This window comes from Callorhinus ursinus, unplaced genomic scaffold, assembly GCF_003265705.2.
Source record: "Callorhinus ursinus isolate GAN/ISIS: 27379988/994484 unplaced genomic scaffold, GSC_fseal_2.0 scaffold55, whole genome shotgun sequence".
Taxonomy (NCBI): Eukaryota; Metazoa; Chordata; class Mammalia; order Carnivora; family Otariidae; genus Callorhinus; species Callorhinus ursinus.
In genome coordinates, this window is record NW_027397117.1 from 8,690,524 (window position 1) to 8,711,798 (window position 21,275).

General features: G+C 40.1%; 1 protein-coding gene across 7 annotated transcripts in view; it reads right to left on the reverse strand.

The window, feature by feature from the left end:
• TPST1 (tyrosylprotein sulfotransferase 1) overlaps positions 1-21,067 on the reverse strand; it is a 160,355-nt gene extending 139,288 nt beyond the window's left edge. For 2 of the 7 annotated variants that reach the window (XR_012375709.1, XR_012375708.1), the window contains exon 1: positions 20,894-21,062. The gene's annotated coding sequence lies outside the window, so the exon portion shown is untranslated. Of the gene's footprint in view, positions 1-20,893 lie in introns of all 7 variants that reach the window. The other 5 variants (XM_073884230.1, XM_073884232.1, XM_073884233.1 and 2 more) reach the window with 5 other exon arrangements.
• Positions 21,068-21,275: the final 208 nt, after the last annotated feature.

Below are 21,275 nucleotides of genomic sequence, written 5' to 3' on the forward strand. Positions count from 1 at the left end.
AAACACACACACACACACACACACACACAAACCCTCAGCAAAGGCTGAAAGACTATAGGTTCAAGATATTTAGTGAAAATTGTCCAATCATTCGCTGACCACTAAGCTCTAACCAAGTAGAGACTTCAGTGCTTACACAGAACAAAGAATACAGAATTTAAAGAATGTATCCCCAAAAGTAATTAAACAAATAACAATAACAAACACCGGGAGAGAGAGATTTGATTTCCAGAGTAGCCACATTATATTATTAAAAATGCCCATTTTCAAAAAACCACTAGGACACACACCAAAAAACCAAGGAAGTATTGTCCATACACAGAGGCAAAAAAAAGTCAGTCAGTAAAAACTATCTCTGAGGAAGCTCATGTGTTAGACTTATTAGACAAAGACTTTGTCACATCAGGTAAATATGTTCAAGGAACTGAGATAGGCCATGTCCAAAGAACCAAAGGAAATTATGAGAATTAATTTTTCACCAAATAGAGAATATCAACAGGAATAAAAATTTATTTAAAGAAGAACCAAGGGGCGCTTGGGTGGTGTAGTCAGTTAAGCCTCCAACTCTCGGTTTTGGCTCAGCTCATGATCTCAGGGTGGTGAGATTGAGCCCTTTTGCATGGAGTCTGCTTAAGACTTTCTCTTCCTTGGGGGCCTGGGTGGCTCAGTTGGTTAAGTGACCAACTCTTGGTTTTGGCTCCCATCGTGATCTCAGGGTCGTGAGATCAAGCCCTATGTAGGGCTCTGCACTCCGCAGAGAGTCTGCTTCTCTCTCTCTCACTCTGTCCCTCCCCCAGCTCATGCTCTCTAAAATAAATAAATACATCTTTAAAAAATAAAAAGACTGTCTCTTTCTCTCCCTCTGCCCCTCCCTCCTGCTCTTGTTCTCTCTAAAATAGATAAATCCTTTTAAAAAATTTTTTAAAAATACAGAAGAACCAAATAGAAATCCTAGAGTTGAAAAGTGTAATAATTGAAATGAAAAATTCACTAAAGAGGCTCAACACCAGAATTAAGCTAGAAGAATCACCGAACTTAAAAAGATAGATCAATTTTCCAGTCTAAAGCAGAGAAACAAAAAAGAATGAAGAAAAATGAACTCAGGCTCAGACTTGTGCAATATCATCAAGCATACCAAAACACATAAAACAGAAATCCTGGAAGGAGATAGAAAAAAAAAAAAACAATTTTATATAAATAAGTAGTTGAAATCCTCAATTCAATGGAAAACATTAATCTAAACTTCCAAGGAACTGCATAAACTTCAAGTAGGATAACTCAAACAGATATGCACCTAGATACATTAAAATCAAGCTCAAAAACCAAAGACAGAGGAACCTGAAGACACCAGGAGAAAAAAATTAATCACATAAAAGCCTCAATAAGATGAACAACTGACTTCTCATCAAAAACCACAGAAGCCAGACACAATGGGAAACATATTCACAGCTAAAAGGACTGTCAATCAAGAATTCTATATCCAGGGGTGCCTGGGTGGCTCAGTTGTTAAGCATCTGCCTTCCGCTCAGGTCATGATCCCAGAGTCCTGGGATCAAGCCCCGCATTGGGCTCCCTGCTCAGCGGGGAGTCTGCTTCTCCCTCTCCCGCTCCCCCCTGCTTGTGTTCCCTCTCTCACTGTGTCTCTCTCTGTCAAATAAATAAAATCTTAAAAAAAAAAAAGAATTCTATATCCAGCAAAACTATCCCTCAAAAATAAAGGAGAAATTAAGAAATCCCAATAAATAGAGAATTTATCACTGGGAGAGCTGTTGTACAAGAAACATAAGGAGTCCTTAATGCTAAAATGAAGGCATTAGTATGTAAACCAAACCCACACAAAAAAAGAAACAGCACCAAATAAAGATTACTACACAAATACAAGAGACAATATAAAAATATTTGGGGGGCCACGTGGGTGGCTTAGTGAGTGGCTCAGTCTGACCCTTGATCTCAGTGTTGTGAGTTCAAGTCCCATGTTGGACTCCACACTGGGCGTAGAGCTTACTTAAGAAGAAATGTTTGTTTAGAACACTTTTCCTATCTGAATTAAAAGACGTTGCATAAAGCAATAATTATAAAACTGCAGTTGATGGACTTTTAACGTAAAATATCTAAATTGGATGAACACAAAGGAGAAGTAATGAAAAGAACTCTATTAAAGCAAAGTTTTGCATACTATTGTTTTTTTAGAGAGCAAGTGAGCGGTGGGGGAGGGGCAGAGGGAGAGAGAGAGAATACTAAGCAGGCTCCACCCCAGTGCAGAGCCCAATGTGGGAATCAATCTCACAACCCCAAGATCACGACCTAAGCCAAAATCAAGGGTTGGAGGCTTAAATGACTGAACCAGCCAGGTGCCCCAGTTTTTGTATACTATTAACGTTAAATTAGTATCAACCTGAAATACATTAAGAGATTAATAATAACCACCAAGAAAATAAATAAAAATTATGATAAAATATCAAGCTAAGTAAAATATATACAGGAAAATAATACAAAAGAAAACAGTAAAAGAGGAACAGAAAAACTAAAAAGACATAAGACATGTAGAAAGCAAATAGTAAAATGGCAAACATAAAACCTAGTGTATTAGTAATTACGTTAAATGTAAATGGATTAAACACTCACAAAAAAAAAGAGTTGGCAAAATGGACCAAAACAAACAAAATCATGGAAGTATATACCAAGAGGGGAAGATGGTGGCAGAGTAGGAGGACCCCAGACTCATCTTGTCCCACAAACACAACTAGGTAACTATCAAATCATCCAAAATACCCCAGAAATCAATCTGAAGACTAACTCCAAAACTAAAGAGAAAGAAGAAGCCACATTACAGATGGTAGGAAGTGTGCAGACATGGTTTGGGGGAGAAATGGATCACGGTGCTGTGGAGGGGAGGAAGCCATGGTCACAGAGAAGGGCAGGAGAGAGCAGCATACAGGGGAACACACAAGGAGAATGTTTCCCCAAAGCCATTGGCTTGGAAAACGAGAGGGGCTGAATTTTATGAGTTCTTAGAACCAGCAGGGCTTAAAGTCTGGATTTTAAAGGTCAGCAGGTCTGACTGGGATAGAACCCAAAGGGCACTGCGCTGTTCCTAGAGAGAAGGTAGGCAAAACACCTGGAGGGAGATAGGGAAATGATCTAAAAAACACTTGGGGCACACTGGGTGGAGATTATTCACTCCCTGAAAGGCAGCGTTCAGAGATGCCTCTCCAGGAATGAAGAAGCTGGCTGGTGCCATTTCTCGCCCTCACCCCTAAGCAGAAACACAGAGGCATCTTTGGACAGGAGGCAGAGCAGCGCCAACACAAGCTACCTCTCTTGCTTACCCCACACCCCTGTGCTCGGCCAGGACTGCCCTTCTCAGTCAAACATTCCTCACTACCAGTGTGGCAGGCCCCTCTCTCAGAAGACCAGCACAAGCCCCTGCATACAGCACATCTCTAAAGCTTAGAGTTTTAAAGCACGGAGAACACTGCGCTGCTCTTACAGAGAAGGCAGGCAGAAAACCCAGAAGTAGAAAGCATGGAAAGAACAATCTGAAAAATGCTTGGGGCACACAGGGGGTTAGATTATTTGCAATTCTAGGGAGTGCTTCCCTGAGAGGTAATGTTCGTGGAGATGCCTCTCCTGGAACAAAGGAGCTGGCAGGCACTATTTCCCACCCCTGCCACTCAGCATAAACACAGAGCCACCAGAGGGAAACAGCACAGTGCAGACACTGGCTGCCTAACTTGCTTACACCAAGCCTTACCTCCCCGTGCTCTGGCACGACTGCCCTTCTTGGTCAAGCTTGCCTCACTCCCAGTGTGGATGGCGTCCCTCCGCGAGAAGACCAGCACAAACTCCTACCCACATCATGACTCCCGACCAGCGAGTTCTGCAGGGCCTCAGTTTTAGAGGAGTCGTCAGGTCTCATTTTACAAGCAGAACAGAGGACACCTAGTTAAAACCTGCCACATTCAGGCCAAGGAACAAACACTGTCCACAACAGGCAAGGAGAGTCTCTGCAGACAAATGGCCTGGGGAAGGAAAAAGACTTCCAAACCCAGAAAGCAAAGAGAATTCCCATCAAAGTCACCAACACCAATTTTATAATTAAATTTGCACAGTATAAAAAAACTTAAAAGCAGCAAGACAAAAGAAGTCTTTAACTTAGAAGGGAAGACCCACCCACAAGGCTAGCTGGAGATTTTTCCACAGAAACTTGGCAAGCGAGCAGAGAGGGGCATGATATATTCAAAGTGCTGAATGGGAAAAATCTACAACCAAGAATACTGTATCCAACAAGGCTATCATTCAGAATAGGAGATAAAAAATTTCCCAAACAAAAATTAAAGGAGTTTGTAACCACTAAACCAGCACTGCAGGAAATATTAAAAAGGACTCTTTAAGTGGAAAGGAAAAACCAAAAGTGACAAAGACAAGAAAAGATCAGAGGAAATCTCCAGAAACAACAAGTAATAAAATGGCAACAAATACCTATTTATCAATAATTACTTTGATATAGCAGCATTATTGACAAAAGCCAAACTATGGAAAAAGTCCAAGTGTCCACTGACAAATGAATGGATAAAGAAGATGTGGTACGTACACACACACACACACACACACACGAATATTACTCAGCCATCAAAAAAAATGATATCTTCCCATTTGCAATGATGTGGATGGAACCAGAGGGTATAATGCCTATGAAATAAGTCAGAGAAAGACAAATACCATATGATTTCACTCATATGTGGAATTGAAGAAACAAAACAGATGAACATATGGGAAGGGGGGGAAAGAGAGAGAGGGAAGTAACCATAAGAAACTCTTAGCGATAGAGAACAACTTGAGGGTTGAGGAGGGAGGTGGGTGGGGGATGGGCTAGATGGGTGATGGGTATTAAGGAGGGCACTTGTTATGATGAGCACTGGGTATTATATGTAAGTGATGAATCACTGATTTCTACTTCTGAAGCCAATATCACAATACATGTTAACTGACTAGAATTTAAATAAAAATTTGAGGAAAAAAATTACTTTGAATGTAAATGGACTACATGCTCCAATCAAAAGACAAAGGGTGTCAGAATGGATAAAAAAACAAGACCCATCTGGGGGAACTTGGGTGGCTCAGTTGGTTGACATCCGACTCTTGGTTTTCGCTCAGATTGTGATTGTAAGGGTCGTGGGGCCAAGCCCCAAGTCGGGATCCTGCTCAGCAGGGAGTCTGCTTGAAAATTATCTCTCTTGGGGCGCCTGGGTGGCTCAGTCATTAAATGTCTGCCTTTGGCTCAGGTCATGATCCCAGGGTCCTAGGATCGAGCCCCACATCGGGCTCCCTGCTCAGCGGGAAGCCTGCTTCTCCCTCTCCCATGCCTCCTGCTTGTGTTCCCTCTCTCGCTGTTTCTCTCTCTGTCAAATAAATAAATAAAATCTTTAAAATAAAAAAAATTCTCTCTCAAATAAATAAACCTTAAAAAAACAAACAACAAAGAAACCAAAAACAAAACAAAAACAAGACCCATCTGTATGCTGACTTACAAGGGACTCATCTTAGACCTAAATACACCTGCAGATTGAAAGTGAGAGGGTGGAGAAATATTTCTCATGCAAATGAATGTCAAAAGAAAGCCAGAATACTTATATTGGACAAACTAGACTTTAACACAAAGATTGTAAGAAGAGATGAAGGGAATTATATAATCATAAAGGGGACAATCCAACAAGAAGATATAACAATTGTAAATATTTATGCATCCAACATGGGAACACCAAAGTACATACACACATAAAGGAATTAATTGATAGTAACGCAATAATAGTACGAGCCTTTAACAACTCACATCAATGGACAGATAATTGAAACAGAAAATAAAGAAGGAAACAATGGCTTTGAATGACACACTGCATCATATGAACATAACAGACATATTCAGAACATTTTATCCTAAAACAAGAGAATACACATTCCTTTTTGTGTACATGGGAAATTCTCCAGAGTAGGTCACATATTAGGTCATAAAACAGGCCTCAACAAATACAAAAAGACTGAAATCATACCATGTACCTTTTCGGACCACAATGCTGTGAAACTAGAAGTCAACCACAAGAAAAAGTCTGGAAAGACCACATATACATGCAGGTTAAACAACATGCTATCAAAACAATGAATGGATCAACGAAAAAATAAAAGAAGAAATTAAAAAACAAAAACATGGAAACAAATGAAAATGAAAACACAACAGTCCAAAACCTTTGGGCTGCAGCAAAAGCAGTGCTAAGAGGGAAGTGTACATCAACACAGGCCTACCTCAAGAAGAAAAATCTCAAATAAACAACATACTCTTACACCTAAAGGAGCTAGAAAAAGAACAAACGAAGCCTAAAGCCAGCAGAAGGAATGAAATAATAAAGATTAGAGGGGCGCCTGGGTGGCTGAGTCGGTTAAACATCTGCCTTTGGCTCAGGTCATGATCCTGGAGTCCTGGGATCGAGCCCCACATCAGGTTCCCTGCTTAGTGGGGAGTCTGCTTCTCCCTCTCCCTCTGCCTCTCCCCCTTGCTCTTGCTCTCTCTCTCTCTCAAATAAATAAATTTTAAAAAAGAAATAAAAATTGGAGCAGAAATAAGTGATATAGAAACTAAAAACACATAGAACAGATTGATTAAATTTATTTGAAAAAAAAAATCAGTAAAATTGATAAGCCCTTGGCCAGACCTATCAAAAAGACAACAGGAAGGACCCAAATAAAATCACGAATGAAAGAGATCACAACCAACACAACAGAAATGCAACAATTGTATGAGGATATGCTAAAAAACTGTACAACTTGGAAGAAATGGATAAATTCCTAAAAATATATAAACTACCAAAACTGGAATAGGAAGAAATAGAAAACTTGAACAGACTGATAATCAGCAAAGAAATTGAATCAGTAATCAAAAAACTCCCAACAAACCAAAGTCCAGGGCCAAAAGGCTTCAAAGGGGAGTTCTACCAAACATTTAAAGAAGAGTTCATACCTATTCTTCTCAAACTATTCCAAAAAGTAGAAAAGAAAGGAAAACTTCCAAATTCAGTCTATGAGGTCAGCATTACTCTGATACCAAAACCAGAGAAAGACCCCACCAAAGAAGATAAGTACAGGCCAATATCCCTGATGAATACAGATGTGAAAATTCTTTTTTTTTTTTTAAGATTTATTTATTTTGGAATGAAAGTGCACATGTGCATGCAGGGGGAGGGACAGAGAGGGAAAGAATCTCAAGCAGACTCCACACTGAACACAGAGCTCAATGCGGGGTTCAATCCCACAATCCTGAGATCATGACCTGAGCCAAAATCAAGAGTCAGACACTCAACTGACTGAGCCATCCCAGATGCCCTGATGTAGAAATTCTTTTTTTAAGATTTTATTTATTTATTTGAGAGGGGCAGAGGGAGGGGCAGAGGGAGAAGGAGAAGCAAACTTCCCACTGAGCAGGGAGGCTGACACAGGGCTCCATCCCAGGACCCCAGGATCATGACCTGAGCTGAAGGCAGATGCTTAACCGACTGAGCCACCCAGGTACCCCCAATGTAAAAATTCTTTTTTTTTTTTAAGACTTTATTTGACAGAGAGAGAGAGCAAGAGAGCACAAGCAGGGAAAGCAGCAGAGGGAGAGGGAGAAGCAAGCTCCCACTGAGCAGGGAGCCCAATGCGGGGCTCAATCCCAGCACCCTGGGATCATGAACTAAGCCAAAGGCAGGCTCTTAACCAAATGAACTACCCAGGCACCCCCGGATGTAAAATTTCTTAATAAAATACTAGCAAACTGAATCCAACAATACATTTAAAAAAAATCATTCACCAAGATCAAGTGGAATTTACTGCTGGGCTGCCAGCATAGTTCAATATTCATAAATCAATCAAGATACATCACATTAATTTTAAAAAAGGGGTAAAAACTATATAATCATTTCAATAGTTGCAGAAAAAACATCTGACACAGTACAGTATCTGTTTATAATAAAAACCCTCAACAAAGTAGGTTTAGAGGAAACATACCCCAACATAATAAGGACCATATATGAAAAAAAACATAGCTAATATAATCCTCAGTGGGGGAAAACATAGCTTTTCCTCTACAGTCAGGAACAAAACAGGGATGTCCACTCTCACCACTGTTATTTAACATAGTGCTGCAAGTCCTAGCCTCAGCAATCGGACAACAAAAAGAAAGGGCATCCAAATTGGCAAAGAAGAAGTAAAGTTTTCACTATTTGCAGATGACACAATACTCTATATAGAAAACCTGAAAGACTCCACCCAAAAACTGCAAGAACTGAAAAACTAATTCAGTAAAGTTGTAGGATACAAAATCAATGTACAGAAATTTGTTGCATTTCTATACATCAATAATGAAGCAGCAGAAAGAAAAACTAAGGAATCAATCCCATTTACAATTACACCAAAGACAATAAGATACCCAGGAAGAAACCTAAACAAAGAGGTGAAAGACCTGTACTCTGAAAACTATAAAACACCCATGAAAGAAACTGAAAATGACACCAAGAAATGGAAAGATTCCATGCTCATGGATTGGAAGGACAAATATTGTTAAAATGTCTATACTACCCAAAGCAATATAAAGCTTTAAGGCAATGCCTATCAAAATACCACCAGCATTTTTCACAGAACTAGAACAAACAATCCTAAAATTTGCATGGAATCCCTAGTGGCCAAAGCAATCATGAAAAAAGAAAAGCAAACCTAGGGGCATCACAATTCTAAACTCAAGTTATATTAAAAGCTGTAGTGATCAAGAGTATGGTAATGGAACAAAATAAAAAACACAAAAATGAACCCACAACTATATGGTCAATTAATCTTCAACAAAGCAGCAAATAACACCCAATTAGAAAAAAGTCTCTTAAACAAATGGTGTTGAGAATACTGGGCAGCAATATTCAAAAGACTGAAACTGGACCACTTTCCTACACCAAACACAAAAATAAATTCAAAATGGATTAAAGACCTAAATATAAGAATTGAAACCATAAAAATCCCAGAGAACATAGACAGTAACCTCTTTGACACTGCCATAGCAACATCTTTCTAGATATGTCTCCTGAGGCAAGGGAAACAAAAGCGAAAATAAAGTATTGGGACTTCATCAAAATAAAAAGCTTCTATAAAGTGAAGGAAACAACCAACAAAACTAAAAGGCAACCTGCAGAATGGGAGCAGATATTTGCAAATGACATATCCAATAAAGAATTAGTATCCAAAATATACAAAGAATTTATAAAGCTCAACACCCAAAAAATGAATAATCCAATTAAAAAATGGGCAGAAGACACAGACAGACATTCTTCCAAAGAAGACATAGAGATGGCCAAACGACATATGAAAAGATGCTCAACATCACTCATCATCAGGGAAATACAAACCAAAACAACAATGAGGTATCACCTCACACCTGTCAGGATGGCTAAAATAAAAAACACAAAAAACAACAGGTGTTGGCAAGGATGTGGAAAAAGAACCCTCTTGCACTATTGGTAGGAATGCAAACTAGCACAGCCACTCTGGAAAACAGTACAGAGTTTCCTCAAAAAGATAAAAACAGAACTACCCTACAATCCAGCCATCACACTATTAGGTATTTACCCAAAGAATACAAAAATACTAATTCGAAAGGATACATGCACCCCAATGTTTATAGCAGCATTATTTACAACAGCCAAATTATGAAAACAGCCCAAGCGTCCATCGACTGACGAAGAGATAAAGAAGATGTGGTGTGGGGCGCCTGGGTGGCTCAGTTGGTTAAGCAACTGCCTTCGGCTCAGGTCAGGTCCTGGGATCGAGCCCCGCATCGGGCTCCCTGCTCAGCGGGAAGCCTGCTTCTCCCTCTCCCACTCCCCCTGCTTGTGTTCCCTCTCTCTCTGTCTCTCTGTCAATTAAATAAATAAAATCTTTAAAAAAAAAAAAAAGATGTGGTGTGTGTGTTTGTGTGTGTGTGTGTATATAAGATAATACACATAATGGAATATCACTCAGCCATCAAAAAGAATGAAATCTTCCATTTGCAATGATGTGGATGGACCAAGAGAGTATTATGTCAAGTGAAGTAAGTCAGTCAGAGAAAGACAAATACCATATGATTGCATGCATATGTGGAATTTAAGAAACAAAACAAACGAGCAAAGAGAAAAAAAGAGAGAGGGAGACAAACCAAGAAAGAGACTCTTAACTATAGAAAACAAACTTGATGGTTACCAGAGGGGAGGTGGGTGCAGGGATGGGTTGAATCTGTGATTAAGAATTAAGGAGTGCACTTGCTGTGATGAGCACTGGGTGTTGTATGGAAGCATTGAATCACTATATTGTACACCTGAAACTAATATTACACTGTATATTAACTAACTGGAATTTGAATTAAAACTTTAAAAAAACACCCAAATATATGTTTCCTACAGAATATACTTTAGATTCAATGACCAAATGGGCTGAGGGCAAAAGAAGAGGAAAAGATACACCACACACCATAATGAAAAGATTCTGGAGTAGCTATACTAACATTGTATACAATGCACTTTAAGATAAAAATTGTTACTAGAGTAACAAAGGGCACTATATAATTATAAAAACTGAAATCCATCAAGAAGATATAGAAATTATAAATACATATGCACCTAACAACAGAACTTCCAAACGTAAAAGGCAAAAAATTACAGTTGAAGGGAGAAAGATAATTCTACAACAATATTTGGAGAATTTATTACTCTATTTTTGATATCAGATAAAGCAACCAGACAAAACATCATCAAGGAAAGAGACTTGAACAATACTACAAGCCAACTAGACTTAGCAAACATCTATAAAACAGTCTAGGCTTCATATCATTTTCACATGCACATAGAACATTCCCTAGGCCATAAACAAATCTCAATAATGGACTGAAATCATACAAAGTACATTCTCCAACCAAAATAGAATAAAATTAGAAAACAATATCAGGTAAAATATTTGAGAAATTTGCAAATATGTGAAAATTTATAGAACATTCTCCTAAATAACCAATAAGCCACAGAAGAAATACCAAGGGAAGTTAGGAAACACTTTGAGATAGAAACACAAAACTTATGGGATGTAGCAAAAGCAGCAAGAGCTATGCCATAAGGGAAATTTATAGTGTAAATACCTATAAAAAAGAAAATCTCAAATCAACCTGTTGTACACCTTAAATTTCCACAATGTTATATGTCAATTACACGTAAACTTAAAAAATAAAATCTTAAAAAGTTTAAAACTTTAAAAGTTAAAAAGACCTCAAATCAACAACCTAACCATTCACCTTAAGAAACCAGAAAAAAGGGGCACTTTGGTGGCTCAGTCAGTTAAGTGTCGGACTCTTGATTACAGCTCAGGTCATAAATTCAGGGTTGTGAGATCAAGCCGCACATCAGGCTCCACATTCAACAGGGAGTCTCCTTGAGATTCTCTCCCTCTCCTTCTGCCCCTCCCCCTGCTTGCACACAGATGTGCTCTTTCTCAAATAAATAAATCTTTTTTAAAAAAACAGAAAAAGAAGAGTAAACTAAAACCCAAAGCCAGTAGACAGAAGGAATTAATTAGACTACAGTGAAATAAATACAACAGAGAAAAAAGAATAAAGAAAATCAACAAAATAAAAAGCTGGTTCCTTGAAAAGATCAACAGAATTAACAATCTTGGATTTAACAAGAACAAAAAAGAGAAGACTCAAATTACTAAAATCAGTAAGTACTACCAACCTTACATAAATAAAAATTATTATAAAGAATTATAGGGAATACTATAAACAATTGTAATCAAATCAATTATATAACTAGATGAAGTGGACAAAGTCCTAGAAGACACAAAGTACTAAAATCAATTCACAAAGAAATGCTCTGAATAAAGCCATAACAAGTCAAGAAAAGTCTAATATCAAACGGCTTCACTAGTGGATTCTACCAAACCTTAAGAATGAACACCAATCCTTAACAAACTCTTCCAAAGTATAGAAGAGATGGGAACACTTCCCAATTTATTTTATGAGGCCAGTTTTCCCTGATTCCAAAACCAAAGACACTGCAAGAAAACTACAAACATATATTTATATAAATGCAAAAATCCTGAGAAAATGTCAGCAAATCAAATCCAGAAACATACATAAAGGATGACCATACATAAACCATGAGCAAGGGTGGATTGTCCCAAGCACGTAAGATTGTTTCAACATATGAAAATCAACTAATGTCATACACCATATTAATAAATGACAAAAAGCACACAATCTCAATAGACACTGAAAAAGCACTTAACAAAATCCAACACTTGTCCATGATAAACACAAAGAATAAGTCAGAAATAGAGAACATCAACATGAAAAAGGATATCTAAGAAAACTCACAGCTAACTTCACACTTAATGATTACCCCATAAGATCAACAAGACTGGATGTCTGCTCTCACCATTTCTATTCAATATTGTATAGGAGGTTCTAGCCAACACAATTAAGCAAGAAAAATTAAAAGGTATCCAGATTGGAAGGAAAAAGTGAGACTATCTCTCATCAAAGATGATATATCATGTATATATAAATTCCTAATAACTCATTAAAATAACTATCAGAACTGTTAAATGAGTTAGGGATGTTTGTAGGATACAGGACTAATATACAGAATTGTATTTCTATATATTAAAAATAACGATCCAAAAATGGAATTAAGAAGACAATTCCATTTATAATAGCATCAAAAGAATAAAATATTAAAAAACAAATTTTACCAAAAATAATGCAAGACTTGTACATGGAAAACTAGAAGACGTTACTGAAAGAAATTTAAGAAGATCTAAATAAATGGGGGCACCTGGGTGGCTCAGTTGGTTAAGTGCCTGCCTTTGGCTCAGGTCATGGTCTCAAGGTGTTGGGACTGAGCCCCACATTGGGCTCCCTACTCAGCGGGGAATCTGCTTCTCCTTCTCCCTTTGCCCCTCCCCCCACTCATGTGCTTGCACGCATGTTCCCTCTCTCTCCCAAATAAATAAAATCTTAAAGAAAAAGATCTAAATGAATGAAAAGACATTTCATGTTCATGGACTGGAAGACTAATACTGTTAAGATAGCAATATTCCTCAACTTGATCTACAGGGTCAATGCAAACCCTGCCAAAATTCCAACTGGAGAAAGGTGCCAAGATAATTCAGAGGAGGAAAGAACAGTTTTCTCAACACATGGTGCTAAGATAACCGAACATCTAAAGCAAAAACATGAAGTTAGACACCTATCTTACACTATATACAAAATTCACAAAAAAGATCAAACACCTAAATGTAAGAGCTGAAACTCTAATGCTCTTGGAAGAAAACATAAGATTAAGTCTTCATGACCCTGAATCAGGCAATGGTTTCTTAAATATGAAGCCTAAAGGGGGTGCCTGACTGGCTCAGCTGTTGGAACATGTGACTCTTGATCTTGGGGTTGTGACTTCAAGCCCCATGTTAGGCATGGAGCCTACTTAACAACAACAAAAGAAATCTAAAGCATAAGCAACAAAAGAAAACATAAATAAATTGAAGTTTGCAAAATTAAAAACCTCTGTGCTTGAAAGGACACCATCAAGAAAGTGAAATGACACTCACAGAACTGGACATCTGTATTTGCAAATTATATAGCTGATTAAGTATCTAGAATATATAAAGACATCTTATAACAATAAAAAGACTACTTAATTTTAAAATGGTCAAAGGAATAGAAATTTCTCCAAATATATACAAATAGCCCAAAAGTACATGAAAATATGTTTTATCCATTATCCATCAGGGAAATGCAATCAAAACCACAAAATATTACTTCATCCCATTAGGACGGCTAGAATCAAAGAGTCAGATAATAACAAGTGTTAGGGAGGAAGCTAAGAAATTGGAACCTTCATACACTGCTGGCAGAAATATGAAATGGGCCAGCCACTTTGGAAAACAATCTGGCAATTCCTCAAAATGTTAGACTTAGGGTTCTAGAATTACCATATGACCAGCAATTCATGTCCACACAAAAACTTGAACTCAAATGTTCATAGCAGCATTATTCATAATATCCAAAAAGTGGAAACAATCTAAACACCCATCAAGTGATTAATGGACAAGTAAAAAGCATTATGTCTATAAAATAAATATTATTCAGCAATACAAAGAAACTAGCACATGGAAGAACATTGAAAACATTATGCTAAGTGAAAGAAACCAGTAACCAGTAACAAAAGAGTATATATTGTATTTTTACATTTACACGAAATGTCTACAGAGACAGAAAATAGATCAGTAGTTGCCTAGAGATAGAGTGGGACAGTTGGGAGTAACAGGTAAGGAGTATGCAGTTTCTTTGTGGGGTAATGAAAATGTTCTAAAATTGACTGTAGTAATGAATGCACAACTCTGTAAATACACTACAAAATTTCATACCTAAAATGGACAAATGTATGGTATGTGACATAACTCAATAAAGCTGCTACCAAAAAAAAAAAAAAAATAGGCTGGGACCTACACACTAAACTTCTTGGGGTGACTGCTTACTAAAACCAAAGATTTAAATAGGATTCACAGTCTCAAACAAAGTATCAAAAATGTCCAGGATATAATCAAAAGTCAATCATCATACCAAGAATCAGGAAAATACAACTTGAATAAAAAAGACAATTAACATATACTAATACCACACATGAATCAAATGTCAGAATTACCTGACAAGGATTTTAAAGCAGCCATCATGCTTTAATGAGCAATGATCTACTACTGAAACAAACAAAAAATAAAGTTTACCAGAAATAGCAGATACAGAAGAGAACCAAATGGAAATTACAGAACTGAAAAATAACCAAAACAAAAAGTCAATAGATGGGGCACCTGGGTGGCTCAGCTGGTTAAGCGACTGCCTTCAAGCGCCGTGTCAGGCTTCTTGCTCCTTGGGGAGCCTGCTTCTCCCTCCCTCTGCCTGCCGCTCCCCCTGCTTGTGCTCTCTCTCTCTCTCTGTGTCAAATAAATAAATAAAATCTTAAAAAAAAAAGTCAATAGATGGGCTCAATCACAGATTGAATACAAGAGAAAAACAAGTGAAGTTGAAACTGGAAGTAGAACAACAGGAATTACCCAATCTAAACAAAAGAAGAAAAAAATGTCTCATGCACTGTAGGACAGTAACAAAAGATCTTAAGAGTTGTATTCTCACAGTCACAGAAAGAAGGGGAAAAGAGTGCTGCTGAAAAATTATTCTAAAAAAAAAGAAAGAAAAAAAAAGGAATATTTATACTAAAAATCACTGAAACATCCAAAATGGCAAAAGACATAAACTTACAGTTCAAAAAGCTAATAGAAGGGCACCTGGCTGACTCACTCAGTAGAGCATGGAACTCTTGATCTCAGGGTTGTGAGCTCAAGCCCCACATTGGGTATGGAGCCTACTTAAAAAAATAATTAAAAAAAAAAAAAAAAGCTAAGAACTCCAAATAGGATAAGCCCAAACAAATTCATGCCAAGACATATCATAATTAAATGTCTGAAAACTAAGGACAAAGAAAAAGCCTTTAAAGCAGGCAGGGAGAGGGACGCCTGGGTGGCTCAGTTGGTTAAGCGTCTGCCTTTGGCTCAGGTCATGAACCCAGGGTCCTGGGATAGAGTCCCACATTGGGCTCCCTGCTCAGCGGGGAGCGTGCCTCTCCCTCTGCCTGCCGCTCCCCCTGCCTGTGCGCTCTCTCTCTCTCTGACAAATAAATAAATAAAATCTTTTAAAAAATCAATAAATAGGGCGCCTGGGTGGCTCAGTCGTTAAGCGTCTGCCTTCGGCTCAGGTCATGATCCCAGGGTCCCGGGATCGAGCCCCGCATCGGGCTCCCTGCTCAGCGGGAAGCCTACTTCTCCCTCTCCCACTCCCCCTGCTTGTGTTCCTGCTCTCGCTATCTCTCTCTGTCAAATAAATAAAATCTTTTTAAAAAATCAATAAAATAAAACAAAATAAAGCAGCCAAGGAGAAAGGATACATCACCTATAGAGAAACATAAATTCCAATGACAGAGGATTCCTCACCTAAAATCATAGAGGTCTGAAGAAGGTAGTAAACCATTTTCAAATGCTAAAAGTAAGGAACCGTCAACCACAAATTCTATAAAGAGAAAGAGCTGACAAAAACCTTAAGAAAACTAAAGAACAAAAGAAGACAACTCTATAGTTTATATCTTAGTTCTAACTTATTACAAAATATACGGTACCATTATATGAGATTTTTCTTATAACAGTAATCAAATATTTGGGAATTACAGATTCCCCCCTCACCAACACCAATGCCAATGAGACTCCTGTATGTAGATAGCTTAATGCATATTCCCTGCTTTCTTAATTCTCTTAAAAAGAAATAGTTCTTCCATTGTTCAAGATCTTTTATCAATTTTACAGTTTTTGTTCTACTTGAAAATCCCAAAGCTTATAAGCCTAAAATCAGAGCTATTTGTTTACAAAAGATGGAAGATACCTATGTTTCAACCATCCATAAAGTCTATTTTAAATAGCATCCACTAAAGAGGAAGCCTGAATGAACCTCTATAATCATGTACTAGCTTAGCCAGGTTAAAAGCCAAATCATAAGAGCAAATATTTATCTTAATCCACTCTAATTTATTACGAGTGTGTGTTTTTTTAAACAAGAATGACTATGCAAGTATGACTAGTGACCTGTTAATCAGTCAAGAAAGAAACAGATGGTCATCTTGCAAAACCGTGAATTCAAGATCTGTTTTACATTATTTACCAACTGATCCATTCAACTAATTTTTATCACGTTTTTAAAATATACAAAGTACTGTACAAGGCAGTGACAAAAAGATAAATAAGGTATTACAATACTGTGATATAAGAATTATTACAGAATGTGCTAGGTCTTCATCCCTGGCTCCTGACACAGAGCTCCTAAAACCCTTGGAATTTCTTGATGGGGTGAGAGGAGCATCTTTTGTTACTCATAATAAGCCCCTTTCAACCATATCTTGGAGGATGGGGGCTGGTTGTCAGAAGAACCAACCCCTGACCTCAGGATGGGGGAAAAGGGTTGCAGATTGAGTTTATCACCAACAACCGATGATTACGCCTACATAAAAATCCTAACTGAAGGGATTCAGAGAGCTTCTGGGTTGGTGAACACATGGAGGTGCCGGGAGGATGGTGCCCCCAGGGAAAGCTCATGGAAGCTCCATGCCCCTTCCCACATACTTTGCCCTAGGCATCTCTTCCATTTGCTGTTCCTGCGTTATACCCTTTATAATAAGCAGGTAGTGGTTAAGAGCTTTCCCGAGTTCTGTGAGTCATTACAGCAAATTATTGACCTGAGGAGGGGGTTGTGGGAAGCCCCAGTTTATAGCCAGTTGGTCAAAAGTACATGTCACAACCTGGGACTTGCAAATGGCATAGCAGTGGGGTGTGGAGGAGGTGGGTGGGGGCTAAGTTCTTCATCTGTGTGGTCTGCACTAACTCCAGGTAGGTAGTGTCATAACTGGGTTAAATTGTAGGACACCCAATAGGTGTCTGGACAGTTGGAGAACTGTAAGGGGAAAGCCCACATAATTTGCTGTCAGAAGGGTCATGAGTTGTGCAGAAGAAACAGCAGGCACGGTCCTAGACGTCAAGGAATTCCTAGTCGTGACAAAAATGGGCCCATGAGAAATAATTTAAATGAAATGGTATGTACTTTAACAGATACATATACCAAGTGCCAGGAAAGTAAGCAACTAACCATGCCAACAAAAATGACATTTATCCTAATTTTTAAATGATGAGTTAAATACTGTAATTCCTCAGGGTTCTATCAGTCCCTCCTCAAGCTCTCAGTCCAGTTCTCAGCCCTAGCTGCATATTACCGTCACATGGGAAGCATGTTTTTAATTTTTTTTTAAGATTTTATTTATTTATTTGAGAGAGCACGAGCAGAGGGGGTGGAAAGGAGGAGACTCCCCACTGAGTGGGATGGGAGCCTGATGTGGAGCTCGATCCCAGGACCCCCGAGATCATGACCTGAGCTGAAGGCAGACACTTAACCGAATGAGCCACCCAGGTGCCCAGGGAAGCATTTTTTAAATGACAAGGTCTGGCCCTACACCAAACCAACTGAATCAGAATCCCTGTGAAAGCCTTCATCCCCTCATCCTTAACCTTTAAAAGCTCCCCAGGTGGTTTTAAAGTAGTGCCTGCGTAAATGAATGAATGAATGAAGTAGTGCTTGGATTGGAAATGACCATCTGTTTGGGAAAAACATAACCCAGGCCTCAACCAATCTTCTGGCGGTGAGGAGAGAAAGAAAAAGATTTCAGGTAGACACAACATGAGCAATGACAGACTTAACTGTGAGGAGAGAAGAGGATTCTAACGTTTCTAGGGTGAGGCCTAAAATAGGAAAATGAGTATTTATACTGCTTGAGGGGGCTATGTGAGTAGAGGGAAGGGAAAGAAAAAGATAACCAAGTTTGGAGTACTCAGTATCCAAGTTTAGTTATCCAAAAGATAGATGAAAATAAAGAACACTTGAAACTCAAGAAAAATGGGGACTGAATACACATCTCTGACAACCCTAAGTATACAGGTGCTATTCGAAGCCATGATAGAAGTGTAATCACACAAGGAAATTAGAGAACAGAGAAAAGAGCAAAAACTGAAAATCTAAGGAAGACCACACTAATCAGAGAAAATGAAAAAAGAGGGAAGCATCAAGAGAAGGTTTTTGTTTTTGTTTTAGAAGGTATAAACCTGACCATACACACAGGAGGAGAAAAAAATGAGAACATAGAGGAGATCAAAGATGTTAGCCTTAGAAAGAAGGGCCTTTTTTCCTCTGGTAAAGGAAAGGAGATCAGAAATCAGGCATAGACACACAAAAAAATGATAGACCCTTACTAGTTTAGGGCTAAAGTCCACCAATTTCTTCTGTGAATTTTCTTTTCTTTTTTAAGATTTTATTTATTTGACAGAGAGAGACACAGCGAGAGAGGGAACACAAGCAGGGGGAGTGGGGGAGGGAGAAGCAGGCTCCCCGCAGAGCAGGGAGCCCGATGCAGGGCTCGATCCCAGGCCCCCGGGATCGTGACCTGAGCCGAAGGCAGACGCTTAACGACTGAGCCACCCAGGTGCCCCTCTTCTGTGAATTTTCTGCTTATTGCAAAATAAGCAATGAAGAAATACAAAGAGAGGAGAACAGTAAGAATCTATAAAAAGCCAGTCAGGTTTTAGTACATAAGAATATCCTATGGGGTAAATCGAAGGATCTCCAGCCAGTATGAATAAAGTCAGAATCCAGAACTCTAGAACAGCACCAGCAGCTCACTTACATGATTTTCTCCAGTCTGCTCTGGAGAGCCTAGGAGAAGAAAAAGCAACTGTTTGATTCATCCTGGCTTGTAGACCATTAAAGCAAATGTGGCAAGAATGGGCTGAGGCCAGTAACATTGTTTTTATAATTTTGAAAAGTCAAACTTATTTCACTTTAAAAAAAAAAATGTAGCTACTTCCTCTGATTGCCAGAAAGTGTTGGGGAAAGGGAGAGATAATTACTCTCTCACTCTTACAGAACTTGTTAGGACTTTTACTCCTAAGCATTTTTGATCCCTCTAGCATCTGATTCCAAGAATTCTAAACCCGATTCCCCTAGGCTCTTATAGGATGAAAATTCACTGCAGAATTGGACTATCCAGCTGAGAGATAAACAAGTAAAACACTTCTTACATACAATGTTATTAGTTTGAAGGGGGGGTGATAAGGGAATAATTACATTGTGAGGTTCCCTAAGAATCCTTTACAAAGCCAATTAACATAAAACAATATTTGATACAAAAATAGCAAAATTCACTTTTTTCCTGAATAAATGTAGTGGGTAAAAATTGACAATTTAATCTCTTTCTCACACTTGGGAGTTCAATAATTTGTCCTGCCATCTCCCATACCACTCTTCCAACAGTGGGTCCAATCCCTCTGGATACTGGACCTCTTGCTACCACCATCTGGAAAGTACAAAGACCTGGAAGGAGGAAGAGACTAACACGCATAAGCACCCACTGTGTGGCAGGCCTACTGTGTGCCAGGTTCTGAGCAAGGCGCTTTACATGTTAGCGGTGCAGCTCACTGAAAGACGAATTACGTTAAAACTATAGATCTGGTATTCAGGAGAGTATTAGAGTGTCTGAAGGTTTAAGTGTAAAGGAAAAGAAGTGGTTGATGAAAGTGAGGGGAGAAGAGGCGAGGTGGTAGAGGAAGGCATCTGGGAGCAAAAGGGCAAAACCCAAGGGACATGGGGGTTGGGGGGGCGACTGAAAGGTACAGAGAATATGTAATTAAAGGGCAGGGATGAGGGTGATTCTGCGGAAGAGAAGCCCAGGTTTAAGTGAGGGCAAAAGTCTGATCTGATCCCGACGGGATGAGCTGCGGGGGGGGGGTTCATCCCCGGAAGGCGCCCCGAAGGACTGCAGAGGCTGGGAAACGGTGCCAGCGCCGCGAAAGGGGAGGGGACGGAGAGGAGAGGGAAGGGAGCAAAGATGAGACGGGAGGGGGCGGGGGGCCGACCACGGCGAGGACTAGCGGGGTGACGGCGCAGCGGAGACCGGGAAACGCAGGCGCTGGGGGAAGGGGAGCGGGCGTGGGTGCAGCAGCCGGCCCGCCAGGGCGAGGGACGCCGCGCTAGGGGGGCGGGGCTGGGCAACTGCCCCGGGGCAGATGGGGAGATGTGGGGGCAGGAGGGGACGCTGGGCCAAGGGATGCCAGGGCAGAGCCGGCCCGGGGCCCGGAGCCAGGTGGGCGGCGACTGGAAGGCGGCGGGGCCGGGGCGGCGCTCCGAGCCGAGCCACAGCGAGCGCGGCGTCCCCCTTACCTGGGATGAGTGAGGAGCCGCCGCGCCGCCTCCTCAGCATCCTGAGCTCAGCCGCTTCTTCCACTGCCCTAGGTGGGGGCCATTCCGCCTGTCCCGGGAGCCCGCCCTCACCGCCAGGCGCCAGCTGCAGCCAGCCCGGCCCGGCCCCGCGGAGCAGCGCCGAAGCGACCCGCGCCCGCGGCTGCCTCAGCAGCGACTCCCGCCGTCGCCGCTTCAGCGCCGGCCGCCAGCCTCGCAGGCGGGCCTGGGATCACACGTAAGCAGCGATTGGTTGCTGCACGCCCGCCCCGGGCGATGTGTCGGCTCCTCTGATTGGTGGTTTTCGCTAGCTACCGCTCGCGGGGGGCGGTGTTCGGAGTAGCGCCGGGTCCAGCAGGCGTTA